The sequence below is a fragment of the Schistocerca piceifrons genome, chromosome 2, assembly GCF_021461385.2.
Source record: "Schistocerca piceifrons isolate TAMUIC-IGC-003096 chromosome 2, iqSchPice1.1, whole genome shotgun sequence".
NCBI classification, from domain to species: Eukaryota; Metazoa; Arthropoda; class Insecta; order Orthoptera; family Acrididae; genus Schistocerca; species Schistocerca piceifrons.
In genome coordinates, this window is record NC_060139.1 from 888,729,806 (window position 1) to 888,743,707 (window position 13,902).

The window sequence follows — 13,902 nt, forward strand, 5'->3', positions numbered from 1 at the left end:
TGATCATTTGATGTATCTGACCCCAGGAATGTGTCAATAAAGTTTCCACTTCCTGGGACAATGAATTCACGGTGTTCTTATTTCAATTTCCAGGAGTGTATATAGTTAGGTATTACATTATGTGAAAGACAGATTCTGTTGACTTTATATTTAAAATAGTTTGATGTAACTTTGCTGTGGTGTTCCAGAATTTGTTGTAGAGCTTGCTTGGAAATGCCTGGCAGGGCGTCGAGATAATCACCTTGATGTTGAAGCTCTTTTGTTTGTGTTTGCTTTAACAATAACATTTGTTTTTCTACATCTACATATATTCTTCGCTAGCCACTAAGCGGTGTGTGGTGGAGGGCACAATTCCGGCCAAAGTCACATATCCCTCCCTCGGTTCCACTCGCGGATCGCGCGAGGGAAAAACGACTGTCTGAACACCTCAGTACGAGCTCTAATTTCTCTTATCTTTGAATGGTGATCCTTGCGCTATCTGCAAGTTGGTGGTAATAATATATGCTCTAAATCCTCGGTGAAGATCGGATTTCGGGATTTAGTGAGCAGCCCCTTCCATTTAGCGCGTCGTCTATCTGCAAGTGTGTCCCACTTCAAACTCTCTAAGAGATTTGTAACGCTCTCGCGATGGCTAAACGTTCCAGTCACGATTCTCGCCGCTCTTCTTTGGATCTTCTCAATCTCTTGAACGAGACCCAACTGGTAAGGGTCCCATACAGACGAACAATACTCTAAGACTGGACGAACTAACGTATTGTAAGCAATTTCCTTTGCTGAAGGACTGCATCGCTTCAGTTCGCCTTGCCCGTTACTTGTGTAATCTGATCATTCCACTTGAGATCATTTCGAATAGTCACACCCAGATACTTGACGGATGTTATCGCTTCCAAAGAATGGGCATTTATTTTGTACTCGTACGTTAATGGGGTTTTCGCTTTGTTATACGCAGTAGGTTACACTTACTCATTGAGAGATAACTGCCAGTCATCACACCACGCATTTATTTTCTGCAAATCCTTATTGATTTGTTCACAACTTTCGTATGATACTGCTTTCCTGTAGACTACGGCATCATCGGCAGACAGTCTAATGCCGCTGTCAGTACCATCTACCAGATCGTTTATGTAAATCGTAAAAAGCCGCGGATCTATTACGCTGTCCTGGGGCACAACTGAAGTTACGCCTGTTTCTGTTGAAGTCACCCCATTCAGGACGACATACTGCTCTCGGTCTGTTAGAATACTTTCTATCCAACCGCATATGTCATCGGCTAGACCGTAAGCGCGCACTTTTTGTAGCAAGCGACAGTTTGGAACTGAGTCGAACGCCTTTTGAAAGTCGAGAAATACGGCATCAACCTGGGAGCCGGTATCTAGAGCCTGTTGTATATCATGCACAAAGAGGGCCAGCTGTGTCTCGCATGACCGCTGTTTCCTAAAACCGTGCTGGTTCCTGCAGATGAGCTTCTCAGAGTCTGACCACAAAACATGTTCCATGATTCTACATCAAATCAGTGTCAGTGAAACTGGCCAGTAATTATGCGCAACCAATTTCCTCCCCATTTTGTATATTGCTATGACCTGGGCCTTCTTCCAGTCCTGTGGAACTTTCTACTGATCCAAGGATCTCTAATAACTGATGGGTAAGAATGGTGCTATTTGTAGCATAGTCAACATATAACCTTATGGGGATACCGTCTGGGCCAGATACCTTCCCGGCGTCTAAGGATCTTAACTGTTTTACAGTCCCAGATACACTAAACACTATGTCAGCGAACCTTGCGTTTGTTCGATAAATGAAAGGTGGAATGGTGCTGCAGTCCTCTACCGTAAACGAGTTTTTGAAAGCTAGTTTTAGAATTTCGGTCTTCTGTTTACTGTCATCCGTTACATTACCCGTACTGTTAGCAATAGAATGTATTGAATTATTTGTAGCGTTCATAGATTTTACGTACGACCAAAATTTTTTGGGGTTCTTTTTAGAATCTGCAGATAAAATATTGCTTTCAAATTCGTTAAAAGAATCTCTCATTGACCTTCTGACAACTGCTTTCATTTCGCATAATTTATGTTTGTCAGGGGGCAGTGGCTACGTTTAAAACGATTGTGCAAAATTCTCTGCTTTCTCAGCAACTTCCTAATATATTTGTTGTACCGAGGTGGATCCTTTCCCTCCCCTATATTTTTGCTAGGCACATACTTTTCTAGCACGTGGTGGACAATACCTTTAAATTCCGACCAAAGATACATAAAATCTTTGTGTCTCGCAGTGAAAGCTTCGAGCTGACTATGAAGATATTCATTAATGACACTTTTATTTGCTTTCCTAAACAAGAAAACCCTACGCTGTTTCCTTGGTTTTTTTTTGCAACTTCCACTGACATAGAAGCCACAACGACATTATGGTAGCTAATATCTTCTTCTGGATTAACTTTCTCAAAAAGATCAGGTCTGTTTGTCGCTAAGATATCTAATATGTTCCCACCTCAAGTTTGTTTTCCAACCAATTGCTCACAGTTGTATGTTGAAAGCGCTACTAGAATAAGTTCACACGAGTCTTTGCTTCTGCCCCCTGTGTTTTTGAGTGGTATGCGCCTGATGATGCTGCAACTGCAGTGAAACATGTCTGGGACAAAAAACAAAATTGTGTTTTGCTAAGGTTGGACCCCACTGACAGGAGAGTTAGTTTCAGAAGAAATAAGATACATAATATAGGAAAACAGCAACAACATATTGACAGGAACAAAAACTGAAGAAGAAAAAATGGAGAAAAATAAAAAACAAACTTAAAAACAACGAGGTACTCATCACGAGATCAGACAAGGGCAGCACCATGACAATAATAAAACAGGATGAATACAAAGATAAAACGTTAAAATTTCCGGGAGACAGCAACATAACAAAGCTAACTAGTAGCCCAACACAAAGATACCAGAAAAACACACAAACACTTCTAAAAAAATATCTCACACATATTCACAAAACAAAAAGCGAAATGGCTGAAACAAAAGAACTCCCAAGCACCCACACTGAACAGCCTACTAAAGCTCCACAAGAAGGACATTCTATGCCCTGTTGTCAATTAAAAAAGTGCACCCACATATCACTTAGCCAGAGAAATGCACACATACTCACAGAAACATTACATACATACAAATAACAGAAGCACACACAACACCGAAGAGCTGATACAAAAAAACAAAGACATCAATGTACCCACAACAGCCACACTCACATATTTTGACATCACATCCATGTACACCAATATCCCCACTACAGAAACCATCAACATCATCAAATAACAATTAGAAGGACAGGCAGAAATTCCCAAACCCCAAGTAAAATAAATAGCTAGCTTTCTAAAACTAATCACAGAGCAAAACTATTTCTCATTTGACAATCAGTTCTACTCACAAGAAGACGGACTTCCAATGGGGTCACCAGTCGGTGGACTTCTAGCCGACATTTTTCTTAATCACATTGAAAAAAATATTTGAAACAATAATAGGGCCCAAACAATACCGGATAATATAATGGTATCATAATGTAGATGACGTCATATGCCCTCTAGATGAAACATCCAGTTGCATCCAACAACCCCATAGTGATATGAACAAAGTCCACCCAGAATAACATTCACCTTAGAAAACAACAAAATGTTAAATTTCCTTGACCTCAAAATACACATGTACAACAACCAACACCAATTCTCCATAATCAGAAAAGTAACCACCAGCAGCACATCCATTCACAAATATTCCAATCATCCGACTACACACAAACAGCCGGTTTCCAATATATGCTACACAGACTGAACAAAACTCCACTCTCTGAAAGCAACTATAACAATGAATTACAGACAATCAAACAAATAGCTCTAGAGAATGGATATGACACAAACAAAATAGATAAACAAAACCACAAAACTGCAACAAAATTAAAAAAGACGCCCAACACACAAAAGCCTTCTCGCCAACTTACGAACACACAGAACACACAAACGTGTGCACATGAACAAGAAACACCCACAACAACAAACAAGTGGTTCACTCTCACCTAAACCACAAAGCAGTGCACAGAATAGGAAACATACTCAAAAAAAGGGCTAAAAATAGCCTACAGAACAGACAACTCAACACAGAGGAAACTAAGGACAACCAACACAACACAGACAAACACAATACATCTGGTATTTACCAACTAAAGTGTCAGGACCGCAAATTAGTTTATATTGGACAGACAGGCAGAAACTTTAATACCAGATACACAGAACACAGAAGAGCATTAAAAAGTAACAGCTGTCATTCCACATTTGCTGAACACCTTATGGACAATAAACATAGGCCAACAGACATCAACACTGATTTGAAAATTCTCAAATGCAGCAACAGCCCTCCTCAAAAACTAATAATTGAAGAAAATTATCAGATACAAAAAGCCATAGTTTTAGGTAAGCAAGTAATAAGTGAATACACAGCTCTCTGCAATGGAACTCTGTTCTCTGTCCTCAAAGAATTATTAGATAACACTAACCTATAGAACTCTCCCCCCTCCCCCCCCCACACACAGACACCTACATACATACACATAAAACTATATATATATATATATATATATATATATATATATATATATATATATATATATATATATATAATATTGGTAAATGCTCAAACCTATTCTCTCTCTCTCGCTCTTTCTCTCTCTCTCTCTCTCTCTCTCTCTCTCTCTCTGTCTCACCCTTTTCTTTTCACACACACACACACACACACACACACACACACACACACACATACACACACACACCTTTGAGAAATTCAAAACAACTGCCAATGATATCTTCAACTGTTCCACTGTCTGCCATCTTGTTTACACACCGTCTACTGTTCCACTGCCCGCCATCTTGTTATTACAGCTGGTAAACCGCGACAGTGACACCTCAATTCACAGAACTTGACAATGAAGAAGATGACGAAAGAAGAAACCGTGAGGAAAACATAATGTAAATAGATACTCACATAAACACACAACCTTTCACATAAATTATTAATCTCATGCATAGCCATAACAGTTTAAAAATCGTAATTTTTGCATAAATGTTTTGCCTTCATTAAGTTGTGTATTGTTGCAGGTGACAAACTGTAAAGAAAAACAGAGACTGTAAAAACGTAATACAGCAGGAAAACCACACCATGTGGTAAGAAGGTATGAATACAAAATTTTATGTGCTCTTCAGAAACCTGTAATTACGATTTAGAAACTAATATTTATATGTATTTAAACAGTAAAAAGCATTCCTTACGTTTAATAGCCATAATAATAAAAAAACTCTGATGATGCTACAACTGCAGTGAAACATGTCTGGGACAAAAAACAAAATTGTATTTTGCTAAAGGCGGGCCCCATTCAAAAACATATGTTATTGTTAAAGCAAACACAGACAAAAGAGCTTCAACATCAAGATGATTACAAAGCTGACGAAGACTTTTATTTTGTACTATAGTTGCGTGTACCCCAATGCATTGTGCTTATATTTGGAAGAGAAGCACAAAAAAGGGAAACATACTTGGGTGATGCCGTGGGTTTCACGAAGAGATAATACTCGCATTCAACAAAATTCGTTAAGAGAGCTACGATTCAAAGACATAAAGTCGCATTGTTGGTGAAGTAAATCCCAATATGAGTCAAAGCAGTACACGTCATTCTGTTCTGCTTTTTCCTTCCTTTCTTTTTAACTTACGTGACCCAATGAATTTCATATCCTCCTGCAAGCTCTGTAATTACTATCCCACATTCTTTAAACTTCCACGTCGCCTACGGTAACGTATTTCACATAAGCATACCATGAAATATCAGGATTTTGAGTTTTTCGAGGAATTTTAACAGATCAGCATTTGCACATGGTCTCTCTGTTAGTAAAGCTAGGGGATTGTTTATATATGTCCACGTTCTGTCCTGTATGGTTGTAAATATATTCCTTCCTCATAGTGATGGCGTCCATCATCTTATTATGCCTTATAGTGTCCTGCAGTTTTCCTCTACATTTTTTGCGTTCTTTACAGTTTAGGCTATGGCTGCCGCTCATCCTGCTAAAGAACCAAAAGCCAGTAGCCACATAGGTGCTGCTATTAGAAATGGGATAGTCTCACAAGATGCCTTAGCCATGCCTTAGACATTTATCCCTGCTCCCAATTAAAATTTAATATCCAACTGTGAATGCTGCAGTACATTGTCCCATGCCTATGACACTCCTTCGACCTATTTGCTTGGTCCTTTCAGTTAAAATTCGATCAGCGGAATGATGTCCTGCCAGACCTTGATTTGCAGCATACGCTGATTCGTGTTCTTTAAGGTCTCGTCTAGTAGATCACCAAGAGCTAGCCGCCTTCTCAGCTCCTTCCCAGGTCAAGAGTAAATTATTAGGTTGATGCTTAAGTTCGTAGCGTTTTTCCTTAAGTTTAATAAATATAACAGATACACATAACAGAGACGTCAGTAACAAATAATGTTTTCTGTTTCAATAGTTACAACAGACTGCCAACGCTGAGGCATCATTTCGATTCCACGACTGTAGAAATCATGTGGTGTTGAAGTGAAGAACTCGTTGAGCCATGTTCGGAGTGCATTTTCATCCGGAAAGTAAGTTCCTTGAAGCTCGTTCGACAGAGTGCAGAAAACGTGAAAATCCGAGGGCACGAGATCAAGCGGATAAAGTGAGTTAGGGACGACTTCCCAACCCAACTCCTGTATAGCGTTTTTCGTCAGTCTAGCGGAACTCGGGCGAGCGTCATCATGGAGCTGGATCACTTCACGCAGTCTTCCTGGTCGTTGTTCTAGGACTGAGTCAGCAAGACGTGTCAGTTATTGACAATAAAAGTCAGGCAGCGGTGGCTACACCTCGGGGAAGTAATTTGTAATACAGCATAGTGTCGCTGTTCCACCAGATGCATAACATTATCTTCTGTGTTTTGCAGTCAGGTCTTTGTACAGGGACTTACTGTTTTGTTTGGGCTCAACTATTCCTTTTTTTTCCTTATGTTAGTAAAAGACGCCACCTCTCACCATCAGTAACGATAAAGGATAGGAATGGTCGGTGTTGTTCATGAGCCCGTCTGTTTCTGTGGTTTTCGCTTGTAGCATTGAGTATCCATACACCCGATTTTTGAAACTTCGCTATTGCTTATAAATGTTGCAGGGTGGTGGAATGATCATAGTTCATGACATTTGCTAGTTTTTTTGGGCACGGATGTGGATCATTGTGGGTTAATGTGTTTGGACAATCTTCATCAAACCCCAAAGGTCTATCTGAACACAGAGGGTCATTAACGTCAAAATGATACACCTTAAAACGAGAAATCCGTTCTGTTGCCATACACTGTTCAATAACATTATCCCCATACATGGCGCAAATGTTTGTGGCTGCCTTCATTGCTGGCAGTTCTGTATTGAAATCAAACAGAAGATATGTCGGAAGTGTTCCGATTTCTCCACTTGGAACTCAATTTTCTAGCATCCACAGCTCCACTCACTGTCTCCAAATGACGAAATGACAATATGTAAACTCAAGTAGCAACAATGAACTACGAATAAAAATGACAATCGATAAATAAACCCATAACAACCAGAATACTATTTTATGTAACACAAAATAGGCTACAAACTTACGCACCAATCTATCAACGGATTAGGTATGCAACTGGTAACTTACCAAGAATACCAGCACGACCTCTGACATGCTTCGTAGCACTCATGTTACGCTATTGCACTGCCTGAGGTTTGCACACCCCATTATGGATCAAATCGCAAGTGAGATACGGGAGAGCATTACATATATGTTCTGTTGCTACATCGTCAGCAGTACTAAGTGTGAGACTATATTTATCAGGTTTGTTGTTGAACTGAGTGAATCTGCATCTTGTTTTGCTTGGTAATAGTTTCAAATCTATCATTATGTTTTCTGCAGGACTAATACTGTTTTCCATGAATGTTCCCCAAATTGAATGAATTTGTTGGCTGGCAGGCTTTCAGCTCGGCTTGGTTTTTCATCGAAAATATAAGAAGCTACTGACATCAGCACCTTGGCATAACACCCTTAATGAAAGGGGGCTTTTTTACTAATGACTCCCTGAGCGTACATGACGACTAGGTATCATTTTCTCAGTTCCTTAGTGACACGGTAATTTCACTTTTTTTTGTACTGTTCGAAAATTCGATTCTGTGTATTTCGTCGTGATACTCACCATTGCTTCATCAAAAATAAGACAGAAAGCTCGGATGACTGAGTCGTGTATTCATTGGCAAGCGTAAGTAGTGATACCACATATTTCTTTTAGTACGTCTATGTCCGACCTTCTTCGTGAAGATGAAAAACTGGCAAGCTTCCACAAGTTACCACACGGCTCCACCCATAATGACCACCTTTGTTGAGGCATTCGGCTGGGCCTCCTGTAATGGATAAGGTGAGGATTGACGTATATCAGTATCTGAATCCTCCTCCTCTAAACCCTCCTTCTCCACAATGTCTTCATCTTTATTTTCACTTGCGTCTTATACAAAGTTCTCATCCTCATCAGTAAATTCAGTTTCGAATTCAACGTCGAAATTCTCTGACAGGTGTAACATTTCTTCATCAGAAAGTTCACACTGAAAAGACATGTTTGAAAACATCCTTCTAAATGACATGATACAAACTGTGGCAGATGGGAATGTGCACGTGTCAAGAAGCAACAGTTAGCAGCAACAACTCTAATGATTGCTAAGTATTGCCACTTCATTGTTCATTTGCATATATTCAGAATAGAAATTACATCTGTAACAAATTAACCCCTTCCGCCGTTCTAGATGAATCGAATGAAATGTTCGAGAAAATAAAAATGTTTTCTTTATCCCAATACATTATCGCAGAGAGGACAAATAAACTAGGAAAGTCATGTTTTCATGAACTAAGGAAAAAACTGGGTACACTGTAGAACTACGCACTAGGCCAACGAACGCTAGTGAACAACTAATCGCTTCATTAGCCGAGATTTGCTTAGTGTGTACGGGCAGCAAATCGTTGACAACGAAGCTGATGTCCAAAATTGCGATTCTATTCGGACTGCCTACAATATCATCAAAGCGTTGGCGGTGGGCTGGCCTTGGTATCCCTCTTCTGGTATGGATGCAGGGTCGAATGTTCGCTGGTTCAGTAGCGATTTGCCGTCACTGTTAAACGGTTGTGTATTTATTTTGTTTAAAAATAATGGAATATGGAATGGAATATGAAGACAGCATTAAAGCTGATATAGTTTTATCGTGAACAGGGACGTTTATGGGACTCTACGAACTGCAACTATAAAAGTAAATTGAAAAGATTAGAGTCCTGGGGGGAAATAACTAACTGTTAGAAAGTAATGTGCATGATGTAGAAAACATAAAGGAGTCTTTATTGACTTTTTTTACAGCAGACGACAAAGAGGAACAAACAAAACTGGGAGCGATCCTGATGAAGTCTACAAATCGTCAGGTTTTCCTTCAGCAGCATGGGCTTTCTGCGGGATAAATTCGCAGTAAAAAAAAACTGAACACAGGGGTAATGTTTTCTTTTATTTTTGTATACCGTACATTATTTCAGGCGTTAGTAATATTAATGTAATGAAAAAACGTTTTGTTAAACGTAAAACGCTCTCTTGAGCTCGAGAGGAAATATAAAATTTAAAGTTACATTTTTTTAACTGTTGAAGAAAAGCAGAATCGTCATATGTTACGAAACATGTCCAGATTCACTATGCATTTAATTTTGAATGAACATTCCAAATATACAATTATGTTGTATTCTTTTTCATTTCGATTTTTGAAGCATATTTAGGAGAGACTACGAGATTATTTCGTGTTGTTTTGGATTCTGTTAACTTACATGGTAATAATAATGGCACCATCTGTGATCAAGGAATGTTAAACATGTATCCGTACCAGAAAAATGGAAAAAAGCTGAATACCTCCTGAGCTATATAAATATTTTCTCAGATCTGCAATCAGTCGGTATTGTCCTGAGTGCCTGAATAAAATTCCTGTTCTAGGAAAGCAAAGCAACAATTTTTTTCCTCGTAATATGTAACTCGTAGCATGTTTTTCGGAAATAGTGTTCTACTTGAAAAAAAAAAAAAAACACTTCAACTTTACTGGAACCTATAACTCTATTGATACTTATTGGTGTCGATTTTTTAAAGCTTATTTTAGGATTTTTCTTTTTAAAACAAAGGACCCAGTCTTCTCCCGCTATTTTGGTAATTTTATTAACGTTGTGGTTAAGGTTTAGTTTTTCAGTAAGGTCATAGGCAGTTCGCCGCATCTCAACCAGGGAAATGCCATATAATAATTGTGTCATTGTAGTCACATGCCTGACTAATTCTTGCCCTTGTACAGAGCAAAAACAGATCGTCTTTCCCAAGGAAGGTTTATGGTCTCAATTTGATTTTAATCTATCCAAAAGTGTAATTTTTAGTATATTCAGCTTCAATGATACGCTGCTTAGTGCTCGCCCTGACTTCGCTGAACTTGATGCCTTTTTTAGGGTTGCTTTAGTGGATTTAGCCCTCTCTGATTTTCTTTTTCTAGTCTTCGCCGTCCGAAATTAGATATAAGACGGTACTTAAGTGTAAACAACTTTTTTCTGTACTTTAGAGCATAGGTAAGTATCTACACACTGTCCCCCATACTCGTATGTCGATATTTCCTCGCTCAGATATCATGGCAGAGCCAGAGACCAGTCTTTAATGGCTTTGATAATACTCGAAAAGTTACAAAACCTATACTAAAAGACGCGCTAGAAAACATACTGTCTATTTACATTATACAGGGTGAGCAGGAGGCATGCTTTGAGAGATGATATTGTTACTGATTCTGAACAAGAAACGTCATATGAACATTTGTACCGGTACTTTTCTTAACAGTTTCTGAGGAAACTAATGAAAATTATGGGGACCAGGACAAATATAATGGACAGTAAATGAAACATTGCGATCTAATGTTTCGTTTAATTGTGTACATTTCCTCACAAAAGATGTTCAAAAACTCCGCCATCAACTACAATGCATTTTACAGCTCTTTTAAAGCTGTTGTGTTGCTGATCTGAGCTCATTCATACAGTTCTTTACTTGAGTACACACATGTGAAATATGAGCAAGACGTTCTTCCTTTGTCTCCACTTTGTACCTCTAGACATCACCCTTAAGACAGTCCCACAAACAGTAATCTAATCGAGTAAGATCGAGTGACCTCAGTGCCCAAGAAATGACTCCAGTACAACCGGTTCAACGCCCAGGATATCTTTCATTGACGCACTGTGACATTGACCCTATCATGCGCAAGTGAAATGCACACTGAAGTGGTAAGTAAAGACAACACTACATAGCCTAATGCCATTTTGGTGTGTTTGCATCTGAGTACTGGTGAAGAAAAGACATGTGACTGGCACATGATTTTTGAACAACTGTAGGCCTATGATGGATATAGTTAAGAAAACGGCATATTTTCATTTGAAGTTTTTAATTCAGAATCGCCAATATTATCACCCCTCAAAGTATATACCTTTCCTCCTGGCTAACCGTGAGTTACTGTTGTTAAAAAAGTTTTGAAATGTTTATCTCAATAATCGAAACATAAACCAAACATGACATCAAAATTCAGTAAAAATTAATTTTTAGCACCACAAGAATTTGCAAGAGTTTGTCGGCTCTGCACTCCACATCTGGCATCATCTTCTATGCAGCTACACTATCTCCCAGTGACTACAACACTACTTAACTGAGAAAGTGATGCTGTCAGTATTGCATGGTATGTTGATATCTCCCCAGTCTCTCCTATCCTGTCATTCTACTCTACCTTACAAATAAAAATAATCAGTTATTTCATCCCGGAATAATTCACTTTTTCTAGCTTTTTTTTCCTTACGGAAAGAAAAAAGTGTAGATCACTGTTTTGGCTTGTTGGTCTCAAAGAAGTTCCTGGGATTATTACCCGCCTACCTCCCCCCCCCCCCCCCCCCCCCCCCCAATCGTCCAATCGTCATGAAACGTACCAGGTGGCATGTAAAGACTGGATGATGCTTTGCTGTTTCTTAGGAAGTTGTGCAAGTATACACTTGGCAGAAGTTCAGTTGTTGTTTTGTATGCAGTCAGTAACATGGGTTTGCGAAGGTATCTCAACATACTGGTCCCTGGATTTTAAAACAGAGATTGTGTTCCAGTGTCGTGTGTAATATACATTAACAGCAAAATTATCCATATTGATTTTGGCGAATTTAGTTGCATTTTTATTATAACGTGAAGCATGCTGTTCCAAGACAATGCTCCATTGAAGATTTGACACAAACATGACATCCCCATAATTAAAAGTCAGCTAATGATGCATCACTGATATAAACCATCAAGAGATACTATGATAACCGGCATAAAAGACGATAATGCTTGTCAGTAGCGCAGCATGGAGGATGAGGATGTGAATTACCGAGTCAAAGGATTCGCTTATTGCTATTTACTAATTTTCTTTTCTTCAACTTAGCGTTCTTAACACATTCTAGTACTTTTTATGAAAGTAATACAGGGAATACGGAAGTGTCTGATTCCACCCATCTGCTTTGACCCATGACGTCATCAATATGGCGGAAATGGATATTCTAAGCGTCTCCAATATGGCGGCTATGATATCACTACATACACACGGCAACAAACATGAAAATACGTGTAAATAAGACAATAACATCTCCCTCCAAAAATACAATCAAATTAACGGGACAACCGGTGGGAAATTTGGAGTTTTAGGAAGGGGACCAGCTAAATATAACAGTAAAAAAAAAACGCACTGCGATCCCAAAACACACGAGATGAACCAAAAAAAGAAAAAAAATTGGACACTTCCCTTGGCCTATATAGGTCAACGCCAGCTGACTATACTATGGAAATTGGAATCAGACATTTCAATTGACCACAGCTGACGGTACCAAAACACCTGTACCTACACATAAAAATACGAATGTTGGGACTGGTCATGTCCCTTGACCTATATAGGTCAACTATAACTACAGACACGAAGAAACCAACACCTACAACTACGAAAAACAAAAACAAAACCACAACACCTCAAAAATTAAAAACTCAAACATCCCTACGTAAATTAAAACACATTCAATACACAATAAAGACAAAACAAATTACAACTCGAGAAGAATAGACCCAAAAAAACAATTACTTACCACCAACAAATTTCGGCCGGCCATCACACATACACACACACACACACACACACACACACACACCACACACACACACACAGGACGCCATCATACACAAGAAGACGGCATCTACAAACACAACCAACTCAAACTCTGTGCCATAATGATGTCAGACACCACCACACCCTTACGTCATGGGTCAAAACCGAGCGAGGTGGCGCAGTGGTTAGACACTGGACTCGCGTTCGGGAGGACAATGGTTCAATCCCACGTCCGGCCATCCTGATTTAGGTTTTCCGTGATTTCCCTACATCACTCCAGGCAAATGCCGGGATGGTTCCTTTCAAAGGGCAAGGCCGACTTCCTTCCCCATCCTTCCCTAATCTGATGAGACCGATGACCTCGCTGTCTGGTCTCCTTCCCCCAACAAACCAACCAACCATCATGGGTCAAAGCAGACGGGTGGGATCAGGCGCTTCCATTGAAGTGTTTATGAACATATAAAGAAATTTAATTTTAGTGCATTTGTAGCTGTAGAAATATTATTTTACTTGAACCTAAGAGATAGTACATTATATAGTGAAAAACTATGCCACAATCACCTTGCCCAACAAATGCCAAATTTCAATTTATAAAAATGTTACTAACAAATTTATGCAACTACCGCTTCCTGTCACACAGTTATTAGTTGTA